This window comes from Vipera berus, assembly GCF_964194415.1.
Source record: "Vipera berus genome assembly, chromosome: 4".
In the NCBI taxonomy this organism is placed as follows: Eukaryota; Metazoa; Chordata; class Lepidosauria; order Squamata; family Viperidae; genus Vipera; species Vipera berus.
The window spans coordinates 4,288,273-4,298,071 of NC_138206.1; the positions used below are offsets into that span (position 1 = coordinate 4,288,273).

The window sequence follows — 9,799 nt, forward strand, 5'->3', positions numbered from 1 at the left end:
TATAATATAATATAATATAATAATATAATATAATATAAATAATATAATATAATATAATATAATATAATAATATAATATAATATAATATAATATAATATAATATAATATAATATATTATATTATTATTATTATTATTATTATTATTATTATTATTATTATTATTATTATTATTATTATTTATTAAATTTATATACCGCCCTTCTCCCGGAGGACTCAGGGCGGTGAACAGGGCATATAAATAGAAATACAAAAGTTAAAAAAAAGGATTAAATAATTGCCCAATTAAAACAATCACAATATAAAAAATGTGTGTGATGTGATGTGATGTAATGTAATGTAATAATATAATAATATAATATAATATAATATAATATAATATAATATAATATAATATAATATAATATAATATAATATAATATAATATAATATAATATAATATAATATAATATAATATAATATAATATAATATAATATAATATAATATAATATAATATAATATACCACACCTTTGCTCCTTGTATCTGGGCAGAGGAGCAATCTGGACCATGCCAGCTGCATCTGTTGAGTTTCGGTCTGTCGGAATCCAAAACCAAAGAGCATCGTGCTATGGAAATCAGAATCCAGCCCCTTCGTTACCGTGTTTGACCAGCCAAAACAGTAAAAGAGGAAAGTAACTCAATACTACAATGTGCTACAGAAATATGGCTGTCCTTGTAATCTGAGTGCCTGTCCTCACCTTTTTCTCAGTGGATACTTTCTTCTCTCGGCTGGGAAAAAAAGGAAGCAGGCAGGCAGTAAAAGGAGCACCAGGTTCAATTTCCTAAGTAGAATAGAAAGCCAGGACAGATTTTTTCCCCCTTCACCTTGCATAATAATGCAACAATAAATGTTCCTGGAAGGGAGGCGGTGGCTTAGTGGGTTAGGACACTGAGCCTGTGGATCAGAAGGTCGACAGTTTGGCGGGTCGAATCCCGAGTGCCGCGTAGCAGAGTTGAGCGCCTGTTACTCGTCCCAGCTTCTGCCAACCTAGCAGTTCGAAAGCCCGTAAAAATGCAAGTAGAAAAATAGGGACCACTCCGGTGGGAAGGTAACGGCGTTCCGTGCGCCTTTGGCGTCTAGTCATGCCGGCCACGTGACCACGGAGACGTCCTGGGACAAGCGCTGGCTCTTCGGCTTTGAAACGGAGATGAGCACCGGCCCCTAGAGTCGGAAACGAGTAGCACACATGTGCGGGGGAACCTTTACCTTTACCTTTAAATGTTCCTGACACGTGCCAAATTTCCTTCGGCTTTAAGCTCTTGCATGCTGAGTCATGCTGAGCAAACTCCCATAGCGGAAGAGAAATCAATTCTTCCTGTTTTATTACAGTTTATCACTTCTAGAGGGCAGGGGTCCTCAACCCCCAGTCCGGCAAGCGGGCAGCACAAACGAGCAAAGCTGCATCCTCGGGATGCAGGCAGTATTCAAGTACTCAATCAATACTCAGGTCAGTAAAAAGAGGTTGTTGGGGAGCAATGGGCTGACTCTGTAAACCGCTTAGAGAGGGCTGAAAACCACTATTAAGAGGTAATATAAGTCTAAGTGCTGCTGCTTTTGCTATTTTGTAAACGTTTCGTTTCTCATCCAAGAAGCTTTTTCGCTGCACCTCGGGGACAGACATGAGTTGGATGATTGAGCATCGCTGAAGGATTTGGAGAGAAAGCAGAAGAAAGCTGACAACATCTGTTTTAGGGAGCGGCAAGACGTTCTGTTCACATCTTTTAATGACGCTGAACAGTCCAGTTCTTCCAAAACTGATATGTTCTTTCTCTCTCCAGAACATGTGCAGTGAGCACCAATTATGTGCACTAATTAACAACTAAAAGCTATGCACCACCGGGCAACCATATGAATACAACGCGTAGAAAGGCCCAGTGCACATATTCTGGAGAGAGAAAGAACATAGAATAATAGAGTTGGAAGGGACCCTGGGGGTCTTTTAGTCCAAGAGGAGACCTTTTAACATTTCAGACAAATGGCTGTCCAGTCTCTTTTTGAAAGCCTCCAGTGATGGATGACAAACAGCTTCTGAAGGAAAACAGGTTGACCCCCCTCATCTTTGCAGGAGGCCCTCAAATATTGGAACAGTGCTATCACGTTACACCTAGTCCTTCTTTCCATTAGACTTGACATAAGGTAAAGGTAAAGGTTCCCCCGCACATGCGTGCTAGTCGTTTCCAACTCTAGGGGCCGGTGCTCGTCTCCGTTTCAAAGCCAAAGAGCCAGCGCTTGTCCGAGGACGTCTCTGTGGTCACGTGGCCGGCATGACTAGACGCCAAAGGCGCACGGGACGCTGTTACCTTCCCACCGTAGTGGTCCCTATTTTTCTACTTGCATTTTTACGTGCTTTCGAACTGCTAGGTTGGCAGAAGCTGGGACGAGTAACAGGCGCTCCCTCTGCTACGCGGCACTCGGGATTCGACCCGCCAAACTGCCGACCTTCTGATCGACAAGCTCAGCGTCCTAACCCACTGAGCCACCGCGTCCCTCACAGACTTGACATACCCAAACCAAAATCAAAACAACTTCCTGTGTGGTCCACCTGACGTGGCCTGGAGGGCTTTTCAAGAAGAGACTGGACAGCCACTTGTCCAAAATGGTATAGGGTTTCCTGCCTGAGCAGGGGGTTGGACTAGAAGACCTCCAAGGTCCCTTCCAACTTTGTTCTTCTGATCTTCTCTCCTGTAACCATTCTTCACATGTTTTAGCCTCCTAATCATCTTTGTTGCTCTCCTCTGCACTCTTTCTAGCCCAGGGGTGTCAAACTCAATTTCATTGAGGGCCACATCAGCATTGCAGTTACCCTTGAGGGGCCGGGTGGGTATGGCCAGGGTGGGCGTGGCCTACTGGGTGGGCGTGGCTAGAGTGCATGTGGCCTACTGGGTGGGCGTGGCCAGCTCTACATCGTTTGCATCAAGGGTGCCTATGGGGGCCTGGGCAGGAGTGGGAGAGATCTGAGGGTCTCTGGCAGAAGGAGGGTCTCTGGGCCAGGGCCAAGGCAGTGGGGGCCGTTCCCTCACTGTTTCCAGGATGGCTTCGCGGGCCAGATCTGGCCCCCGGGCCTTGTGTTTGACATGTCTGTTCTAGAGTCTTACTAAGGCTTTGTAAAGTGGTACTAAAACTTCATGCGGTCTTGATTCTACGCCTCCGTTGATGCAAGTTACGTTCCCCGAGGATGGGTTCTATCACAGTCTGAAAACTCAGAAGAATAAACCTTTGGTCCCAGTGACCGACTCAGACTGGATCCTGCAACATTATCCTGGGACGCATATAATTTGCCTTTATTCGTGAAAATAAGTCTTTGATTAGCAGCTCAAGTAACAGGAGACCTTTCAAAGTAGGTGGAAGTTACAGCTAATAAAAATGGCAAACTTGAAGGTTGACCTCCTAAGCTGGTAAGCATAACAACAACAACAACAACAACAACAACAACAACAACAATAACTTCCAGTGTTGGAACATTCACCGCTTCTGGAAGCAGGTGGTTCCACTGGTTACAGTAATTGTTCTAACTGTCAGGAAGTTTCTCCTTAGTTCCAGGTTGCTTCTCTCCTTGACTAGTTTCCATCTGTGGCTTCTTGTCCTGCCTTCAGGGGCTTTGGAGAATAGCTTGACTCCCTTTTCTTTGGGGCAGCCCCTGAGATACTGGAAGACTGCTATCATGTCCCCCCTCGTCCGTCTCTTCATTAAATGAGACATATCCAATTCCATCAACCGTTCCTTATATGTTTTAGCCTCCAGTCCCTTGATCATCTTGGTTGCTCTTCTCTGCACTCTTTCCAGAGTCTCGACATCTTTTTTACATCGTGGTGACCAAAACTGGATGCCGTGTTCCAAGTGTGGCCTTACCAAGGCCTTGTAAAGCGGTATTAACTCTTCACGTGATCTTGATTCTCTCCCTCTGTTAATGCAGCCTAGCACTGGGTTGTTGGCTTTGAGACAATTGTTCCCTTCTGGCACGTTAAGTCTTTCCAGCTGCAACTGGATAACCGCCAGCACCACAAAGACGTGAGTTACATAACAGGGGCAGGGATGGATGGAATAATGTTAGCCTTAAAACTAACATTTTCCTTCCCTGCTCTCCATCCCGTGGGGCCTGCAGTAAGAAGCTATCAGCTGGAGTTCTAGGAATTGGACCACTGACTCAGGAGGAGATTTGGTAAAGCAGAAGCTGCCTTAAACCAAAAGTGTGTGTGTGTGTGTGTGTGTGTGTAGACTGGCCTCGGCCACCCACCCTGGGCCTTTCTGGAAAAGTTTCCTGATGGCCTGGGGTGCAGATAGGCTAGCCGGCTGCAAGTCTAGACCTCCACATGGAGAGAACCAGTTGCATGCCTTCACTCCTGTATTTTGAATTAAACTCTGTGCGTTGATTTTCTTTCTTTCTTTCTTTCTTTCTTTCTTTCTTTCTTTCTTTCTTTCTTTCTTTCTTTCTTTCTTTCTTTCTTTCTTTCTTTCTTTCTTTCTTTCTTTCTTTCCTATCTCTTTATTTCTCTCTTTACCTTGCTTTCTCTCTCTTTCTTTTTCTTTCTTCTATACTTCCTTCTCTCTTCTCTATCTGTCTCTCTCTTCCCCTTGCTCTTTTTCTCTCTCTCTTTCTACCTTTCTTTCTCCCTCTCTCCTTCCTTCCTTCTTTCCTTCCATACTTCCTTCTTCTCTTCTTCTCTGTCTCTCTTTCCCTTGCTCTTACTCTCTTTCTTTCTCCCTCTCTCCTTCCTTCCTTCCTCCCTCCCTCTTTCTTTCTTTCTTTCTTTCTTTCTTTCTTTCTTTCTTTCTTTCTTTCTTTCTTTCTTTCTTTCTCTTCTCTTCTCTTCTCTTCTCTTCTCTTCTCTTCTCTTCTCTTCTCTTCTCTTCTCTTCTCTTCTCTCCTCTCCTCTCCTCTCCTCTCCTCTCCTCTCCTCTCCTCTCCTCTTTCTCTCCATGTTGTGGGAGGTGTCACAACAGTTACATACCCACATGGCTTCATAGGGTACAGTGTGCCCAAATCCTGTTCATCTTCAAGGAGATTTTATTTACCGCTTTCCTGCACTCTATTTTTCAGGTTATCAGAGACAACCTGCTGGCTTATCCCTGACCTGATGGACTAACTCACCCACACTGCCGCTTTCTCCCTGTCACATGTTTGTGAAAAGAAAGAAAAACTAGCTTTATGGAAACCTGACGGCAGCTGAGAGGCTAAACTGCCCCCTTAGATTTCCTCAGAATTCCGCTTAGTGGGGGATTCAGCCTGTAATCCTTGGGGGGTCCTTTAAGAGGATTCATTTAGTTTAGCACAGGGGTAGGCAGCCTCAGCTCTTTTATGACTCATGGACTTCAACTCCCAGAATTCCTGAGTCAGCATAGCTGACTCAGGAATTCTGGGTGTTGAAGTCCATGAGTCATAAAAGAGCGAGGTTGCCTACCCCTGGTTTAGCAGCACAGGACACTCGTGAGATGCTGGCTTGGATAAGCTACAGATTCTTGTGTTTGTTTGTTTGTTTTGCAACCCAAGAAAAAGGGAAGGCCTGGTTAGAGACAAAGGCGGGACTTGCCCTCTGTCCTTCTTTGCAAAGAGTTGCAAAATTGTCAAAAAAATGTCTGGCAAAGGCATCGGTTAAAGCACCAGGTTAGAAACCGGGAGATGGAGAATTCTCAGTGGGTTAGGACGCTGAGCTTGTCGATCAGAAGGTCGGCAGTTTGGCGGGTCGAATCCCGAGTGCCGCGTAGCAGAGTGAGCGCCTGTTACGCGTCCCAGCTTCTGCCAACCTAGCAGTTCGAAAGCACGTAAAAATGCAAGTAGAAAAATAGGGACCACTATGGTGGGAAGGTAACAGCGTTCCGTGCGCCTTTGGCGTCTAGTCATGCCGGCCACATGACCACGGAGACGTCCTCGGACAAGCGCTGGCTCTTCGGCTTTGAAACGGAGATGAGCACCGGCCCCTAGAGTCGGAAACGACTAGCACGCATGTGCGGGGGAACCTTTACCTTTACCTAAGCATGAAAGCGGGTTGAGTGAGTTTGGGCCAAATACCAGGGGATAGTGAGTTCTAGTCCCACCTTAGGCATGAGAACTGGCTGGGACCAGCCAGTCTCTCTCAGCCCAACCCACCTCACAGGGTTGTTGAGAGGAAAATAGGAGGCGGAAAGAGTATTATGTATGTTTGCTGACTTGATTATGTACAAAGTAATACAGGCAGGAAGAAAATCAATCAATCAATCAATCAAACAAACAAGTATATAAATAAATAATAAAATGTTGAATTTGGACCAGGAGATCAAATTCCAGTTTAGCCTCAGCCAGGTTCACACAGGAGGGAGGGTTACCTACATTGAATTGAGCTTTTACTTCACTGCAATAAATCACATGGATTGCTTTGTCTAAGACAGGGGTCTTCAAACTTGGCCCTTTCATGACTTGTGGACTTCAACTCCCAGAATTCCTCAGCCAGTATGGGGCAACTATGGCCCCCTTCATGACTTGTGGACTTCAACTCCCAGAATTCCTCAGCCAGGCACACTGGCTGAGGAATTCTGGGAGTCAAAGTCCACAAGTCACAAAAGGGCCAAGTTTGAAGACCCCTGATCTAAGGCAATCAAATCTGGCTTGCCATTACAGCTAATCCTTGTTAAGTGGCTTAACAACTGTTTTTCACCTTTACGACCATTGCAGTATCCCTGTGGTCATGTGATCAAAATTCAGGAAATATACTGTAGTGTATACAGGTAGTCCTCGAGTTACGACCATAAATAACTGAGTCCAAAATTTCTGTTGCTAAGTGAGACAGTTGTTCAGTGAGTTTTGCTCCCATTTTACGACCTTTCTTGCCACAGTTGTTAAGGGAATCACTGCAGTGGTTAAGTTAGTAACACAGGTTGTTAAGTGAATCTGACTTCCCCCATCGAGTTTGCTTGTCAGAAGGTCACAAAAGGGGAATCACGTGACTGCAACTGTCATAAGTATGAAGCGATTGCGAAGCATCCTAATTTGGATCACATGACCAAGGGAGGCTGCAACGATGCGTGAAAAATGTCCAAAACTCAAATTTGTTCAGTGCCATTGTAACTCTGAGCAGCCATTAAAGAAATGGTTGTAACTTGAGAACTACCTTTGTTTACAGGTCCGATTATTAATATTTTTATATTTAATATATTTAACAATGTAAAATGTAGGCAATAGTTTTATATATTTAATAATTTAAAAATTATTAATCAAATGCCTTCCAAAAGATACTGTGGCTGTGAAAAATATGCTGTTTTCTAGGCTGCGTGTCTTTTTACCCATATTTCCCACGTTCCACAGGAAGGTCAAACTCCCTGCTTTGATGCTGTAGAATAATTTTATTTATGGTGGGGAGAAGAATGACTCTTGATAAAACCCATGCCTTGTCTTTGAACAAGATAACTGGACGTGGCAGAAGGGAAATAAATAACCAAAATTTGGAGTGCTGGACTGTAATTTAGTGTGGGGCTTGAAGTCTTCTTTCAGCTGACTTGACTCTTGACCAGCGTTATCAGCTGCTGATTGGGAACAAAGCTTCGGAAGATTTCAGAGGTCGGCAAAGGGCACCATCCATCAACCTGAGGCTTGTAAAGGGCACCCAGGATGTCAACAGAAGAACTAGTGGCCATTTATGGCTGGAATTCCTTTTGAAGCCAGGGGAAGAAGTACGGAATGGACTTCCTGGAGGAAAAAAACAAATATTTGTGAATTTGCCTCCCTTTGAAAGAAGTTATGGCTTCTGCCTTCAAGTCTGCAACCTCTCCTTAACAGAATAACGGAGCTGGAAGGGACCTTGGAGGTCATCTAGTCAAACCTCCTCCTCGAGCAGGAGACCCAAGAGACTATTTTCAGACAAATGGTTGTCCGGTCTCTTTCTTCTTTAAAACTCCCAGTAATGAAGCACCCACAACTTCAAGCCATGCCACTGGTTAATTGTCCTCACTGTCAGAAAATTTCTCCTTAGTTCCAGGTTGCTTCTCGTGGACTTGATGAGTTTTCACCCATTGCTTCTTGTCCTGCCTTCAGAAGGTGCTTTGGAGAATAGCTTGACTGTCTCTTCTTTGGGGCAGCCCCTCAAATATTAGAAGGCTGCTATCATGTCACCCCTGGTCCTTCTTTTCATTAAACTAGACATAGCCAATTCCAGCCCCCGTTCTTTGTATGTTTTAGCCTCCGGTCCCCTGATCGTCTTTGATTATACTTCTCTGGCAATGGCAGAAGAATTAAGGGAAGTAGACATTTTCATGAAAAGATCTCCAATAGGCTCATGTTTTCCTTTCACCGCCTTTTTGCAGACCCTAGCAGGCAGTCTTTAAGGAAGTCTGGCTTCCACTATTGACTTTGTTGGAAAAGTCACAGATGGCAATCACTTGATCCTGGGATGCTGCAAGCAGCTGGAGGAGAAAAAGAGAAGAGAACCAGGCCTAGACCAAGGGTAGGCAACCGTGGCTCTTTTATGACTCGTGGACTTCAACCCCCAGAATTCCTGAGCCAGCCATGCTGGCTCAGGAATTCTGGGAGTTGAAGTCCAGAAGTCATGAAGGGGCCATAGTTCCCCCATGCTGGCTCAGGAATTCTGGGAGTTGAAGTCCACAAGTCATGAAGGGGCCATAGCTCCCCCCTGCTGGCTCAGGAATTCTGGGAGTTGAAGTCCACGAGTCACGAAGGGGCCATAGTTCCCCCATGCTGGCTCAGGAATTCTGGGAGTTGAAGTCCACAACTCACGAAGGGTCCATAATTCCCCCATGCTGGCTCAGGAATTCTGGGAGTTGAAGTCCACAAGTCATGAAGGGGCCATAGATTCCCCCACGCTGGCTCAGGAATTCTGGGAGTTGAAGTCCTCGAGTCATGAAGGGGCCATAGTTCCCACATGCTGACTCAGGAATTGTGGGAGTTGAAGTCCACCTGTCATGAAGGAGCCATAGTTCCTCCATGCTGGCTGAGGAATTGTGGGAGTTGAAGTCCACCAGTCATGAAGGAGCCATAGTTCCCCCATGCTGGCTGAGGAATTCTGGGAGTTGAAGTCCACAAGTCATAAAAGAGCCAAGGTAGCCTACCCCTGGCCTAGACCATTAGGTAAACCTGAGAGACAGCTTGCTTCCCCCCACCTCTGCTCTGGTTCACAACTCTAAAGTGCAAACAGTCCATGAAATAATTCCCACTAAAACCAGTAGTTTCCTGCTGTGGCTCTCTGTGGATAGGAATTCCATGATCCAATTTGTAAATTAGGCCAAAACATTATTCTAGGGATCCGGCACCCTCTGGTGGCCTCAATCAGAAATAAAATTCGGGGTGGGGGAGAGAACGTATTCAGAAAACCCAAGAAAATACCAAGGCAGAAGCTCGCCCACCCCAGGGATAAAACACCCATACTTAAACTGAGCGATGTGGTAAATGCAGTACAATGCAGTGAGCCTCCGTACACTGGGGGAACAAAACAACCACTTCACAAGCGCGTGGCACAACATGCGAGAGCAAACCCATCGTCCATCTGCATTTAAAGGACAAAGTCCACTCTTTTGAAGACTGCAAAGTCCACATTTTGGACAGAGTAGACGGCTGGCATGAAAGAGGAGTCAGTATGTCCAAATTGAACAGCCCTCTCTCAACAGGTATAGCACAGGTATAGTATAGGTGGTACCTTGCTCAATAGTAGTAACTGTGAGAGGGATCTCGGAGTCTTAGTAGACAATCACTTAAATATGAGCCAGCTGTGTGCTGCAGCTGCCAAAAAAGCCAACACAGTGCTAGGCTGCATTAACAGAGGGATAGAATCAAGATCAC

General features: G+C 45.1%; 1 long non-coding RNA gene across 1 annotated transcript; it reads left to right on the plus strand.

Annotated features, from left to right (window-relative positions):
- Positions 1-1,294: 1,294 nt before the first annotated feature.
- On the plus strand, positions 1,295-8,129 carry LOC308668261. Its single transcript, XR_014026481.1, has 4 exons — positions 1,295-1,486; positions 3,953-4,047; positions 4,142-4,198; positions 7,502-8,129. It is a non-coding gene; the product is annotated as an uncharacterized lncRNA (long non-coding RNA).
- The last annotated feature ends 1,670 nt before the right edge of the window (positions 8,130-9,799 follow it).